Below are 16867 nucleotides of genomic sequence, written 5' to 3' on the forward strand. Positions count from 1 at the left end.
CGCGACAGGGTGACTCTGACTTGGAAAATTGTTCTGCTGAGATCTGAAGTCAAAACAATTCCAGTGTTTAACAAGGCATGTGCCCCTCTAAAGAGGATGGGATGGAAATTTGTATTTTAGAAGTTGTAACAAAATATGTTCTCAAATGCGACAGACCTGAGAACAGAGACTGCCTGCATCAGTACAACAGACCTAATGGGATTGAGAACTGAGATAACCTCTGTCAACGCAGATTGACAAATTGGGCTAGGAAATACTCCTCCAGGAAGATAAAGATGCAAATCAATAAATTAATTAAGTGTTCACTGCAGGGAAATGTTGCAAACCAATGCTCGGAGCAAAGATCTTCCTTACCTGGGAGATCGCTTGCTTAGCAATCAATGAATTGCTTCAGGAGCCTCACCTTCCTGGGGTGCACTCATCTTAAACTACTATGTCACAAACTTTTCCCAGTCTCAACCAAGTTCTTGCTTTGAAAGCCCTGCCTTTCACCATTTGAGCCTAGACCCCTAAATACTAAAATAGCCCTCCTCAACATTTCCCTTCTGAGATCCTACTATGAGTCTGATAAGGTGGTGTTCTTCATTGCTTCAAGTTCAATAAACTCAATTTTGCTTAATCAATAGCTTTTAGCTTGTCTTTCAGGGAGTCAACATTGACTGATCTGAGGTCAAGAAGCTCAGCTAGAAACTGGAGTTTGCTCACGATGAGACCCACATAGAGAATTTTTCTCTTGGAACACTCCAGCTCTTAGTTAAAGCAAGCATAATTCATTTTTCTCCTAAGTGTCATTCCCTTCCATTTGATTAGTTCTTTAGTAGAGTCCGATACATTCAGGCAATACATGCTGGTGCTTGTGTGGACAATACAGTAGTAGAAAGTTAAGAAAATCATGGCTTGTTCTTCATTCACCTCACTGTTGGTGAACATGCAAAAGCAGTCGTATGTGGAGAGATCACATCCAGGACATTCTGGGGGTGACCAGCGTGGGGAGACGGCTGGGAGCAGCTGGGAGAAACAGCCATTGGCTGTTGACTCAGGTGTGAACCTGTAAGCTCGACTTTCCACCAAATAAATTAGGAGGAGGTGAGAGGCTGTGCTTGAGTTCATGCAACACTTTCTAAGATAACAGCATCCTTAGTTCACTACAATTTAAATTTTACATTCATATATTGGAATTGGGACTCTCTAAAGAGTTGAGATGAAAAATAGCTTTTCAATTACCGTAGTTGGGCAAGTGTTTAATTAAAATTAAAAAGGATAAAAAGAATATTAAGCAATTAGGCCTTAAATCTAAGAGACTTATTTAGAGCCATTGAGAGTGTTTGGCAAATAGCTTTTCACAGCAGAAAGCTGTGTGGATCCCAGTGCATTCTTTTGCAGATTAAACAGAAGGTGATTATGTTTTGGAAACAAATTCTTTCTTTCATTCCATGCCTTTCCCAATTCTGTAAGCTTTCCCAACCTTTCCTATTGTAGATCAGTGGAAGATAGGAGTTTTATAATCCTCATATGGAGCCATGTCATTAGATTAGATTTTAATTTGTGTTTAGCCAAATGTGTAACACACTGTCCCTCCCTTCCAAAGTTCACCATAGTTGTTTCCGCCCTGTCACTCCATGACAGATGGCCAGGAAATGGGAAAGCCCGTGTGTCTTCTCCTGTCCTCTTCCTTCTGCGTTTATCTTCACTGATGCTAGAATGTTACTTAAGAAGTCATAAGAGAAGTATTATATGTCCAAGTAAATATTGACCAGAAAAGGAAGAGATTGTGTACGAGTTACTGCAGAGGAGGACATCCTCAAAAGTACTCCTGGTCACAGAGACAAACGCACAAGGTCATACAGCTAGTAAAGAGGCCTCTCAGGATTTTCAGCTCAGATCTGTCTCACGTCTCATTCCCCAGTCTCTCTGCCTTCCTCGCTCCCTTCCTTTCCTCCTCCTTTCCTTTAGCTATGAGGAAGACCTGTACTATAATTCTGCTGAGGAAAGGATTCAATTTTGACATATGGTGAGAATTTTAGCATAGAAGTTTTTATAGTTGCACTGTGGTGATACAAGGGAGTGAAGAGAATTCTAGAAGATCTAAGCTGTCTAGATTTACCCTAGTTACTGTTGACTGGAGACAGATCTCAGATACCTGTATTCTCCACTACAAAGTGTAACCATAACCTGAACGTACACACTCCAAATGATTGTGCGATCTATTTTTTCAAGGGCATGTGTGGCATAACTTTCAGTCATATAGCAATTTAAAACTGCTGCTGGAAAATCCTGAAAGTTCTCATGTTACTGTAATAAAACCTAGACTGCAAAGTTAGACCTCAGTTGCAGGCACTTACGCTGGCTTCCCATGACTTGGGATGGTTTCCAGCTCCCACGTTTGCTTCATGCAACTGAGAATTCTCAATTGTAGACATTATTGTAGTTTTTAAAAGTGGGTAAAAAATGACAATGGGGGGCCGGCCCCGTGGCTGAGTGGAGGAAGTAGAGGAAGACTGGCATGAATGTCAGCTCAGGGCTAATCTTCCTCAAGCCAAAAAAAAAAAAAAAAAAAGAGGAATATTGGTAACAGATATTAACTCAGGGTGAATCTTCCTCACCAAAAAAGAGAAGAAAAAGAAAGAAAATGGAATATGTTCCTCTGAACAGGGAAAAATGCCCTAATTTTCAAGTGTATGTGCTTTTGTTGAACAGTGCCACTAGTCAGTGCGACAGAAGTAAAATTCTGTTGCAAGTTGAGCTAATGTGTTTGAAAACACCTAAGTACACATTGATGAAATTTAGTTTAAGGGCCCAAGAGAAAATTGTTTGAATTTTTTTGAACAGAGTGTCTGAAGCATTGGAGTGAATGTAGCATTTATTTGAGTTACCCTTGGTGTTTGGAAAAAAATGTTTTGCTTACCTGGCACTTGCATGGGGGATGCTAAATGTAGAGCTATGTGGAGCCAAAATTTTGGAATGGCTTCATGCCCACAAACGCAAATTATTGATGAGCAGGAGCAAGGGAAGTTCAACGATGTTATATAAACTAAATCTCGGGAGGGCTAGTTCAGAAGTATGATTAATTTCGCATCCAGGAATAGAATGAAATATAACTACTGTATCGTGCCAAAATCTCAGGTTATGTCCACTTTTCTTAAGCAATAAAATATAGTCTCTCAATAACAATTACCTTTCAAATAACATTCATGTACTGATAGGACTAACAAATAAAACAAGAAACATATTGCCTTGAGACTTTCAACAGGAGCAACGATGAAATATCACACCATTTATCAGTTAGATATATGTCCGTCTGTGGATATTTTTATTTCTTTGAGAGTGCCTGAAATGGACATAATAAAAAAATTCATTGATGATTATCAAATAGTGTGTTTTTTATCTGGAATTCTTAAAAGAGATATAATATCGGCACATTTTCTACATGTTTTCTACTCCTTCTTGAGAGGTTGAGGTTTTACTATACTTTTGGAACTCCTCCAACCCTTTTCTGGGGAGGCTCTATTTTGTTTAAAAGACCCAAGTAGGTGGATAAGTGTTCTGATTGCCCTTCTAAAATGTTAATTTTCATTTATAAGGTAAATAGTCCCATTGATTTTGAAGTTTCACTCTGATTAAAATATGGAAATTATGCACATTCTTTAAATTCTCCTCTCTGATGATCTTTAGTGATAATTTTATGGATTGAATTGGAAATTTTTTTAGTCAACATTACCAAAATATAAGTCATAAGTATAATTATAATATATAATGTATATTATATAACATATATATTAATATGTAACACTTTTATATGCATACAATAATCTTTTTTAGTGTACAGGACTATGCATTTTAACAGATGCATACAATCATATAACCACCACCGTAATCAGGATATAAGATATTTCCATCACCACAAAATGTGCCCCTGGGCCACTTTGGAGTAAATCCCTCCCTGAATCTGTAGCCCTGGGTAACATTGGTTTTTTTTTTCCCTATAGTTTTACCTTTTCCATAATATCATATAAATGGAATCATAGAATACGTAGACTTCTGAATCTGGGGTTTTTTTCACTTGTTATAATGCATCTGTGATTCTCACTATTCATATTGATACACTGTTGCTTGGATCAGTAGTTCATGTATTTATATATGTGTATGTGTATATGCATATATACAAAACCAGTTAGTGAGATAAAAGATGTAAGAGTGTAACGTTTTTTGATATGAACACTCTGAATAAAGAAAATCATCAAATGTGAGTTATCAGCTAGCATATTTCCTTATCTTTTTATAAACATATTTTTATTATGAAAAATATCAAACAATACAGGAAGATATGAATAGAAAATAAAAATCTGGAAGCGCTCTCTCCTTTCCATACGCTCATTTCTGCCTCAGAGGTAGCTGTAATCATGTAAAATAGTTTTATATACGTATTTCAGTTTTTCTAATCATATAACATCATTTATCTAACTAGCTTTCTATCATGTATTTATCCAACATCTATTTCGCTACATAACTGTCTAGCTATCAAGAACCAAAATTTGGATTTAGTTTTCTGTTTAACAGAAATCTGCTATTAAGCTTTGGATCAGCCATGGCTATTGGAAAGCCAAATACTTGAATGACTACTCCAGGGTCATTTTTGATGTCCTTGAATTTGTGAATTATTGGGGATCAGTGAGCACACAGGTTAACATCATGCCTAATCAAACACGAATGATGCATGCCATTCATAATTTTTACTAATATCTAAATATTCACTTTCAATTTCATGGAAACTTTCTAGATGTAAGTAAGGTGTCAATATGTGCTATGGGTTTTCAGTTCTAACAGGCGATTATAATCCAAATGCTTATTTATTACTGCAAGTGTAAACTGTTGCAAGAACTAATGGTGACTGTAGAAATTGTTAATTTTAGGTGCAAACTTAATTATGAACTTTCAAGTAGTTTAATAAACTAGAAAATAGATTGACAGATATATATTATTGAGAGACTGGCTAAATGAAAAACTTGTAGGATGACAGCATTTCCTTTTTGAGTCCAAGTTCACAATGGTTAAATGGGGATATAAATAATGATGATAAAGCTTAGGTCTTATTGCAACTTAAATTTTTAAAAATTGTTGGAGAGTCTATTATTCATAACATTAAACAAAATAAACTTACAAAAGCTGAATTTTTACTTAGGTCATGAATCTTTCAATAAAAACGTTTGGTCTGAGGGCTGGCCCAGTGGCGTAGTGATTAAGTTCTTGTGCTCTGCTTGGGTGGCCCGGGGTTCACATGTTTGGATCCCAGGCATGAACCTACACACTGCTCATCAAGCCATGCTGTGGCAGTGTCCCACATACAAAGTAGAGGAAGATTGGCACAGATGTTAGATCAGGAATGACTTTCCTCAAGCCAAAAGAAGAAGGCCGGTAACAGATGTTAGCTCACGGCCAATCTTCCCTTCTCCAAAAAAATAAAAAAGTTTTTTCGGGGAATTTTTACAAATTGGGAGATAAATTAAAAGTATAATGTTGGGGCTGGCCCAATGGCACAGTGGTTAAATTCGCATGATCTGCTTCTCGGCGGCCTGGGGTTCTCCTGTTCAAATCCCGGGTGTGGACATGGCACTGCTTGGCACACCATACTGTGGCAGGCGTTCCCACATATAAAGTAGAGGAAGATGGGAACAGATGTTAGCTCAGGGCCAGGCTTCCTCAGCAAAAAAGAGAAGGACTGGCAGCGGATGTTGGCTCAGGGCTAATCTTCCTAAAAAAAAAAAAAGTGTAATGTCAACTTCGCCATGTCAAATTCAATGAGAGGGAAAATTTCCAAAATCACGTGCAATAATACGTATGATAAATTACCTTTGATCAGACGTAATAAAGAACATGAAGATAAAGACAAGAAGAATGAATTACCCACAAAAAACCTTGCTCCTTTGCTGATTTCATTTGAAAGTAAGCAAATGTGTGGAACAAAGGGTCAATTTATCAACAGAAAGTGCTAAAAATAACTATGCTGTATTCTAAAGTCAAAGAAAATTGACAACTAAAATAAAGGACAACTAAAGTTTGAAATAACAAAGTTATACTAATAATTTGTTTGTGATAGCGTTTCATACTCTTGTCATCTCAGAAAGATGTTATTTTGCTTCAGCTTCAGCTTTGGGTGAATGTCAATTTTAATAATGGCCATTTGACATTTGAACAAATATGCATGTGATGCCTCTCTAGTATTAGGATATTGCTTGATAACTCATACTTAATGTTATCTTGGATATATGTTGACGTTTGTATTTATGTTTATGTCATTTTCTATTTTACTCTTATGTGTTCTTAAATGAGCATCTTAGACGTATTTGTGTGTGTATTTGTGCAAATATATTTGTAGAATACACCTTTAGAAGTAAAGTTTCTGGGTTAAATAGAAAAAGCATTTTGAAATTTAATTGATTTTGCAAAATTGTTTGCTTGAAAGGCTGCGTCAATTTACATGTTCTTCACTGGTACATGGACTGTCCTGGTTCATGAGCATCTTTAGCATTCACTCCCCAAAACTTTTAAGTCTTTGCGTCTCTAAAGAATAAAAAATGATATTTCATGAATTTGATTTGCATTTTGTGCCATTAAAATGTCATATTGAGTACCTTTCCAACATGTTTACTATCCAGTTATATTTTTTCCTTTTTATACTCTACATCTAAGTTACTATTATATTGTTAATTTTTTTCTCATTGACTCATAAAATTTTGATATTTTAGAAAATTAGCAACTTATTTCTCCTAACTATTGGAAAGATTTCTCCAATCAGTGTTTAGTATTTTTGCTAACTATGCATATTTACTTATATCTATATTTCTATGTAAAATTTTAATTTTTAAAATAATTAATCAGTGCTTTCTTTTATGATTTCTTTTTAAAAAATATGTCTAAAGTAGTCTTCCATATTCAATGACTATTTAAAACAATTACTTCATTTTCCTCAAGCAGGCTTGTGGTTAGAATTTTTACTTTAAAATCTTAGTTCCAGTATAAATGTTAGTACTGAGTTAAATAGACAATTTTATTTTATCTTTTTCTGTAATTAGCCATTTTCTAAACCTGCACTATCTGATAAGGTAGCCATTTGGCACTGGCAACAACTTAACCTTAATTTTATATTGGTTGACATAAAAAAAAATTTAACATTTGGTTCCTTAGTCACACTAATCACATTTCAAGTTGCTGAATAGACATATATGGCAAGTGGCTATCATTTGGTCAGCCTCGATATAGAATATTTCGAACATTCCAGAAAGTTCTTCTAGACAGCGCTGCTCTAAACTATGTAATGGATAATCTACATTTTCTCCACTGGTTTTCATTTTCACGTTTAGTAAATAATAAATTCTCGTGTGTATATTCCAGTCTATTTCTGGCCTCTCCATTTTCTTTCATTCACTTTTCTGTTTATTCCTGTCTTGGTACCATTCTCCTTAAAACTCTTATTTCAAAATATATCATAATATTTAATTGAGTTATTCCAGATTGACTTCTTGACGTTGTTTTAAAATATTTTCAATAGAATTATTTTCACAAGAAGAGCAATAACTTATGAACAGTCAAGATATATTGTCTATGGTTTTGGAACTTCATTTTTTTCAAAATAATCTTCTTGGTTTTTTATCACAGTTACTTGTAACACTAAACATCAATCTGAAATTGTACTTTTTACCATGATACATGACTCAAGATTTTGTTGCTAAAAAATCATAAAGTGTACAAATAGAATTTTAAATTCAGTTGTCAATGATTATTTCCTGGAAATTACTCATTAGAAATATAACTCAAATTATTATATTTTTAGATTAATATTTAAAAAATTGGGCACAAAAACACTTAGAATATTGCCGTTATTTGCAATTCCAAAATTTGTTTTATAAACCACTAAGCCTGAAGGTTACCAAAGCAGCTTAGTTTAGATCTAATACTGTAAACTAAAATCAAAGCATGGTGTAGTCATATTTGAAAACGTACCCTTCTACATTTAAATAGTTTTGTTCTGAGAGATAAAAATTACATTTACGCTTGACTATACTTTTGGTTTCTTATTTTGTTGCTTTAAAAACCAAGGTCATCTTTCTGTATTTCTATATGTCAAATCAGAAGTAAAAAATAAAGTCTCAAATAAAAGTGAATTAATTGAAGTTATGCAAGTATTTACCTTTGTTAGTTGCCTTTAAATGGATGTCAGCTTTTTTATTTGTTACATTGTAAATTTGAAATTAAATCTCTATTTAAAATAATCTATTTAATAACTAATTAACAAAATGTAACTCCCATAGAAATATTGAGTACAGTTTCCCCAGCAATAAAAATTAACACAAAAATTTTATATTATCTATTAATTGATATATGATTCATTGTATAATACAGCTAACTGATTTGCCCAGTTTTACAAAAGGTTATAGTAATATTGGTCATTAAATGTAGAGGTTCTGAATTACATTTTTATGTATAATTTGCTAAATTTTAGAATTACTTATTTCAATTAAGTAGTGCTATAATTTTTTAGGAAATGTATTTTCTTTCATCATAATACATTCCTTCTGTTTAGTCTATTCCTGGTATCACATTGGGTAAAACTCCTATTATATTTAACTTTGTATAAAGCAATTAGCTCCCAACACGTCTATTTTTTTCCAGTCTTTTTTTCTGGCCTGATATGATGATAAATTTTATATACATATACACATATATAAAAATTGTATTATAATACAATATATGCAGTGTATTATTTCATAGTTTTCAAAAATTTGTGAATATTTTGTAACCTCAGGCTTTCCAGGGCCAGTTCAACTGATCCCATCTCTTTTCAACAGAGTGATTAAGAATTGTCTTTCAGTTGATAGGCAAAGTCATGTAGCCAGAGCATGTGCAGAAGAAGAAAGCTTGATCTGAAATGACCACAGAACCAAAGATCTGGAACCAAAGGACCAGGACACAACTGGAACTTGAAAGTCAGACTCTTATCAGAACTGAGGGGCCCCTCATTCAGGAAGACCTGGTGTTAAAATTCCTTACCCATCTCATCATAAATGTTTACAACCTTATAAATAAATGTTTAGAATCTTATCATAAGTGTTTAAAACCTTACCATAAATGCTTGAAGCCCACCGATCAAAACCTTCCCTGCCAGTTTCCACATGCCAGCCTGTTCTCTCTAACCTCTTGAATTTTGCCCCAAATCCTGAATCAGGGAGACAGATCTGAGGGCACACGCCCCCATCTCCCTGCAGATCTCTCTCTCAGAATAAAGCTGACCTCTTTCCCCAAAGGCTGATGCCACAATTAATTGTCCATTTATGCACATCAGGCAAGAGAACTCCAATTTTCTGCAGTAACAATACTATTTGATTCTAACAGCAAACCTGTAATGTAAGAAAGGCTGGGATCACAGTCCTATTTGTACAGATGAAAATGATTTGTTGAAAGGCAAAGCAACAGAAACCTAAATTGAAACATAGATCTCTGAGATTAAGTCAGTTTTCCTGTTCTACAAGATATCCCTATAGATTGCCTTCAGATAATCTAGATTATTGCCAACTCTGAAGCACACATTGACTATTAGGTATGTCATTTTTCTTTCACAACTTTTACACTTGAGATATTTTCACAATTTCCACAACCTGTTGAAATTCTACCTATCTTCGAAAGTCCAGTTGAAAATGTTCCCTTCATTCATTTCCTCCCTCACTTTCACTTCCACTCCAAGGCTACAGTGCTGTGTTCAGACTTCCCTTTGCAGACTTTATCATGAATTGCTTTTTCAGTAATTTAGTAACTTGTGAACAAATCTTATTTTTTTCACTAAATTATAAATACACTAGAGAGAGGGACACATTATATTCAATCTTATATGCTCAGAGTCCCCATCATAGTATTTAGCATTGAATAAATAGTGGTCAAATAAAATAAATGAATATAAAAAGGGATTCTTTTATACAGGCTAGGAAACTCTCAGGGCAAGTTTGCAGAGACATCTTTAGTTGAATGGAACATCCTAAAATGAGGACATCAGTTTTTCTTTTTTTTTTTAAAGATTGGCACCTGAGTTAACAACTATTGCCAATCTATTTTTTTCTTTTTGCTTTTTCTCCCCAAATCCCCCAGTACATAGTTGTATATTTTAGTTGTGGGTCCTTCCAGTTGTGGCAAGTGGGACACTGCCTCAACGTGGCCTGATGAGCGGTGCCATGTCCGGGTCCAGGATCGAACAAGTGAAACCCTGGGCCGCTGCAGTGGAGAACATGAACTTAACCACTGGGCCACGGGGCTGGCCCCCATCAGTTTTTTTTCATGTGTTTATGTCCATTGACAGTCATTTCTTGAAGGAAAGTCACAAATTTGAGTTGTGAACATGACAGGAGATCTGGCCATTGCCTACTCTTGATCCCTCTTATATTCATATCCTTATGCTTCCATCTTTGGCAAAAGGCCACTTCCTCTTCCCCCCAAAAGCAGGAAACTAGGGTCCTTGTTTTCCCAATACAACAGCAATATTTTGCTATTTGATGTTTTGCATTGGGAAAGATCTCACTAGGAAAACAAGGAAATGGTCTTCATTTTCTCAATACTTTTTAATTCTTATAATTTGCCAAAGTGAATGACACAAATTTTCTCTCTTTTGACTGTTTTCTTAATGTTGAATCATCAAAGACAATTGAGCTCTGACAAAGATAAATGGAAATGAACTGAGTATGTAAAAAGAAGCAAATTGATGGAAAGGAATTAAATGGACCAAATATTTCTTATGTAAGTGGTATCTTCTCAGCACATCAGGCTTTGAATAATTGGCAGTCACACAGACTCACTTTGGAATGTGAAAGCTTGCTAAAACAATTCAATTGGCCTAGTCAACGGTTTCTTGAATACTGTGAGTAGAAGTGTAACTAGAGATGGTAATAGAAAGAACCAAAAGATTTTAAAAGAGAAAAATGAATTAGTCTCATAAAACATACAGACTTATACCAAAAAGATAAATTAATTAAAAAATATAGAGGAGTGGTTAAAATGCATTAGAGTAAATTTTCTAAGACATCATGTGATTAGTTGTAGATTGAGTGTTGTGTACCAGCAGTTCTTTTTGTGCTTCACAAATCCCTGGGATCCTGGGGCAATTTTGGGAGGGGAGGTGATGGTTTGAGAAACTTTTCTTAATAAAATAACGTATTTGTCTTTTTTACTGTGTCGATACACTGATGGGACAAAAGCAACGGTGGGGAACAGTGCTGGTTCCTTGTCAGGAATCCAGGAAATGGTACCAGTCTGGCCTCGAAGTCATTATGTTCTTCACTGCTACGGTCTTGCAGAAAACAAAGTGAATACAGTGTTTACTTAAGAATGTTCTTGATGAAACAGTGATTCCATTACTGTTTTATTAAATCTTGACTCTTTTTTAATATTCCCTGTAACAAACTAGGAAGTACACACAAAGTGCTTCTGTTGCGAACCCAAGAGCAGTGGTTGTCTCCAGGAAAAGTACTTGTGCAATTCTTTGAGAGCTGAAGCAGCCACTTTTTAAAAGGAAAAATCATTTAACTTTAAAGAATCTATGACATCCTTTGATTCTTCAGATTTAGACATTTGAGGGATCTTTTCTCAAAATGAACAAAATGAATATGTCACTTCAAGGAAAACAACTGACAGCATTCATTGCCAAAGATAAAATTCAAGCTTTCAGTTAAAAATTAGAATTTAGGAAGTCTTGTGTACCACAATGAGCCTGACAGGTTCCCAATAATTGAAGATTTTTCCGATGAGATTGGTGGTGCTATTAACATATAGGCATATAACTATTTATAAAAAGTTGTGTGTTTTTTTTGAGGAAGATTAGCCCTGAGCTAACATCTGCTGCCAATCCTCCTCTTTTTTGCTGAGGAAGACTAGCCCTGAGCTAACATCCATGCTCATCTTCCTCTACTTTATATGTGGGACGCCTACCACAGCATGGCGTGCCAAGCAGTGCCATGTCTGCACCCGGGATCCAAACCGGCGAACGCCAGGCCGCCAAAGCAGACATGTGCACTTAACTGCTGCACCACTGGGCGAGCCCCATAAAAAGTTATTTTATAACTCAGTGACCAATAATTTTCAGATGACTAATGCATGATGTTATAAAATCACGTGTGCATAAAAAGTTCATACAAAATAAGATAGAATAATGGATTTTAAGGAAAAATTCATTCAAATGTTTTCAGTTTCCTCACTGAACCTAACCTTTAAGAAACTAGGATTTGTTGAGATTTGCTGTAGCATCAAAGAAGAATATGCACAATTACTTGAAAAAGCCAGATTTTCTTCATACAATTCAACCTAAACCACATATTGATAAGCTGAATGCAGGAGCAGATATGAGAAAATAGCTGTGTTCTCTTAAGCCAAAATTTTCAATAGTATACAATAATGCAACTCTTCTTCTTAAACTGTTTTTGAAAATATAGTTATTTTTCATACATGTGGTATTTATATTAGCATGTATTTGTTACTGTTATTTAGAGATAAATGTATAACAATACTTTTAATATTTCTCACTTTTATTACTAATATGTTAAGTATTGATGGATATAATCTCCATGAACAAATGTTCTTTGGGAGGACTTAATGATTTTTAAGAGTTTAAAGGAATCCTGCAAAAGCAATGAGAACTACAAGTATAGATAATAAGAGCTGTAAATAACCTCCAAGACAAAGATGCTGCTCGACATGAGAAAAGACAGGAAAGGCTAGGTGGAGGAGGAAGGATTAGAACTCTATGTCGGAGGATGCTATTGTCAACTGAAATAAAGAGTTTAGATAAAGGTTAAATGAGGGGCTGGCCCCGTGGCAGAGTGGTTAAGTTCTCGCACTCCGCTTCAGGCGGCCCAGTGTTTCATTGGTTCGAATCCTGGGCACGGACATGGCACTGCTCATCAAACCACGCTGAGGCAGCGTCCCACATGCCACAACTAGAAGGACCCACAACGAAGAATATACAAGTATGTACTGGGGGGCTTTGGGGAGAAAAAGGAAAAAAATAAAATCTTTAAAAAAGAAAAAGTTAAATGAATGAGTTTATTTGATAATCAACGTGAGGAACTCAAGTCCAGGGAACCATCCACAGAGTGCTCTGAGGTCGACAGATTGGAGTGTAGTTTATATACTTTTTAACCAAGCAGTGTGTGTGCAGGAAAGGGCTTACACATCTAATCTTCATATACTTCAAAGAATAAGAACTTTTTGGTTATACATCAAACAAGGCTTGTGCTGTTGGTGATATCTATGTGTGGAGGGAGGCAAGGACCAAGGTTGCCACGTCAATTTTTCCCTCAGTCTCTAAGAAGTGGAGCCAAGAAGTGTGAGAGAGATACCCATTATCCCTTCCTGCTGCTGATTCATCCTGCTCGAATCTTTAGTCATGGAAGGAGGGATTGCAAGCTCACGCAGACACAGGTTTAGGAGGCCTGCACGGCTGGTGAACAGCACAGCACGGATTTTTATTGTACCGACTTTAAGCCCATCACTTACTCCATCTGCCTGTTAGACCAGGGAGAGGGGTCTCAGCTTCATTCTCACTATGATAATCCCTCCCACCTGTCAGGGATCTGATACTATTGTCATTTGATTTTTCAGAATCTTTATTTTTCCACTCTTTCCTTAGTTATTTGAACTGGCGTTCATACATTCTCAATCCTTATACAGGTGAAAAATTAAGAACAAAACAGATATTTATCCAGTCAACTTGTTTCTCCACCTACCACTCTATCCTTCTCTGAAAACTGCAAGCCATTCTACATGCTACACGTGCCCATTGCTTCATTGCCGTCTCTGTACTAGATTCTCTAGTTACTACATTTTGTATTTTTTTTTAATTCCATCAGTTTTTCCAACCAAAAAAAAAGCTCACGGTAAGTTTTCATAGACTTCCAAGTCTTTAAATCCTATGGATAATTTTCAAACTCAAATTCTTTTTCTTTTAGCAAAATTCGACACTATTAATCGCTTCCTCTTTTTTGGAACCTCGAACTTCACTTACATTTCACCACACACTTCTCTTTTCTTCCTGTTTGCCTGGCTGCTCTGTCGAATCTCTTTGCTGATTCATGTTTATTTTCCCAGCTGTTCAATGTGAGAATTTCTATTCTTATCTTCTGAATATTTTCTCCATAGGTGATCTTATTTACCCCCATGGCTTCAAACATCTCTGTACTAATGATTCCCAGATTTAAATGTTTGTGTGGGATTTATCTTTTGGTATGTAAACAAGCAGGCTTGACTGCACTTTCGATATTTCAACTAGGATGTCACAAATGCGTCTCAAATTGAACTTTTTAAAATAGAATTTTTATAATTTATCCCTTATAATCATAGCCTTCCAGATTCTGATGCTCAATGAATGGAGCCATTATACATCTGGTAGCAAAATAAAAGATTATAGGATCCTTCTTTGACATCTCCTCCTAATTCACTCTCATTCTCTAATCGCTAAGACCTGGTGGTTTTCCCTTCCAAACCGATATATTTTTTTCATTTCTCTCTATCTCCTCTATTCCTTCCAGTAAGTCTACAACCTACTGACATTTTTTTTTGCCCAGAATGTTGCCAATGTCCCCTAATATGCCTCCTCCACAGCTACTCCTCCCTGTCTCAGGTTTGTTCCCCATACCTGATAAAATGCAAATCTGATGATACAATTTCACTGCTTTGAAGCTTTTGTTGGCTTCTTGTTGCTTTTAGACGAAGGCCAAGTCTATACATAATCTCATACCAGTCTCCCCATGTGTCTGTGTTTTCCAGCTACTAGGACTTTCTTTTAATTCCTTCAGTGCATTATGCCCATTTTACTGTGGGCTCTCCCCAGGATGTTTTTCCCTCTCTCGCTTCTCTTTTTCTGTTCAGCTTATATCCACTCACCCTTCTGATGTTAACTGAGATCTCATAGCATATTCTTTTCCCTTATGGCACTTAACACAGTTTGTAATTACAAATGCTTATGATCATGTCCCTTTTCCCTATGAAACTCTTAAGGATAATTGTTCTTTTTATTTTTTCCTCTGTATTTTCAGCATCTTGGACTAGACATAGGTAATTTTCAGTAAGTATCTTTGGTTTGTGTGTATGAAAAATATGTGTTAATGGAAGAGCTTAAAAGGAAATACATATCAGGAGGAAAAATGATGTGGAGGTGGAAAACTGGAAGTCCCTATATGAACTTCAGTTTCTCAGTTTTTAAATGCAAGGTCCCTTCCTGCTGTAATGTTCTGTGCCTTCTGATCAACAATATTTGCTCAATTTTGAAAATGTATATTTTTTAGAGGGATAAAATTTCTGTAAAAATGTTTATACATCTTACGGGTTGACTGAATCTGCTCTTTTGTAGTTACCATAATTCAGACTAATATGAGATGCTTATCATCCCAAGCAGATAAGTTTTCAGTCTAAAAAAAATATATAGTATAAAAAGAAATATTTAAAGTGTTGAAAATTTTTTCTTTTTAATTTGAATAACTATATTTTAGAAATTTCAAACAGTTAAAAATCTATCAAATTAAGAACAAAATGATTTTAAAAAATTAATCCACATATATGGACTTGTCATTATTTATTATTTGATGTGTAGTCCAGTTTGCTGTTTCCTGGCTTTCCATTATTTTTTAAGGGAAGGTGAACATGCATATTAATGTATAATTACAATTTCACTAATTATACTTTATGTAATAAATAAGAAAAAATATATTAAGCTGTATGCTTCTTGAAACTTTTGAAATACAGACAAAAAATCCTTAATGTTGAGTTATTGGTTAACAAAATAATTGCCTTCCAACTTCCAAAACATTTTGTGGCACCAACAGTGCAGTGCAGATTATGTGGATAGGTGGTGCCTCTCAAATCCAGACTTGGTTTTCAACAACCGCTCATTGAAGATTTACATGATCTAATTGAAGAATATCATGTAACTAGAATCTGAAATTAATGGCCATACAGTACAATTTGATCTAACACTAAATTTATTCTTGTCTACAGTTTGTTACTCACCAAAGATCTCTTTAAATAACTTCAGTGTAGTTTTCTTAACTAGGGCAGATGAAATTGCTATGCACATTTTCGGTTTAGAGGTACCAGGGTAATGTGTAAAACATCCAGACGAAGTTCTCAAACTGTAAAAAAAAAGACTAAAAACACTCCCTAAAACAAAACCAACCAACCAACCAAACTTCTTGCTTAGAAACTGCTGCTAAATGCCATAGGACGAGAGGGCAAGTTTAGCTTTATCGAAAACTGTCTGAGCTCAGCCGCCTTTCTATTTTAGTTGCATGTTCTGCTGATAAAGCTGGAATTAACACCAGTCTTCCACCCATAGGAAGGTAAATGAGCTATCAAAAATACATTGGAGTTTTTTCCTAAAAAGATAGGGGGCAATTATCATTTTATAAGGCATATTGTAAATATCAATTGTGCTGGAGAAAAGCAATTAGAGATTTGTTTCCAGGAATTAAGAGGTTATTAAATTTCCTTAAACTTTATAGCAGTATTGCCTTTATTTGGAATTATTGAACTGCTACATAAGAGTTTATCTGAGCCAGAAAGGTATAATCTTTATTTGGAAGATGAGACAGCATACTATCAACTCAAAGTAGTTATCAGCTATCAAAGAAAGGCTAAGATACGAAATGCTGCACAAGACAGCGAGAGCTCAAAATATACATCTAGGGATATTACACCAAGGGTGAAGGGCTATTAGCATCTGTAAAAGGAAAAGATTCTGACAGCTCAATACTCTATTTCACTCTCCATTATGACAACAGATATTTCCACGACCCAGTTTTCTTTAAGTATCATTTTATCTTCTATCAGAATATGCATTGCA

At 35.3% G+C, this 16867-nt stretch overlaps 1 long non-coding RNA gene across 1 annotated transcript; it reads right to left on the minus strand.

Moving 5' to 3' along the window:
* Positions 1 to 4957: 4957 nt before the first annotated feature.
* On the minus strand, positions 4958 to 16243 carry LOC138921072 (uncharacterized). Its single transcript, XR_011433336.1, has 2 exons — positions 16036 to 16243; positions 4958 to 5749 (listed from the first exon to the last, which is right to left on the minus strand). It is a non-coding gene; the product is annotated as an uncharacterized lncRNA (long non-coding RNA).
* Between the last annotated feature and the right edge of the window lie 624 nt (positions 16244 to 16867).

Source organism: Equus caballus, chromosome 27 (genome assembly GCF_041296265.1).
Source record: "Equus caballus isolate H_3958 breed thoroughbred chromosome 27, TB-T2T, whole genome shotgun sequence".
Classification (NCBI taxonomy): domain Eukaryota; kingdom Metazoa; phylum Chordata; class Mammalia; order Perissodactyla; family Equidae; genus Equus; species Equus caballus.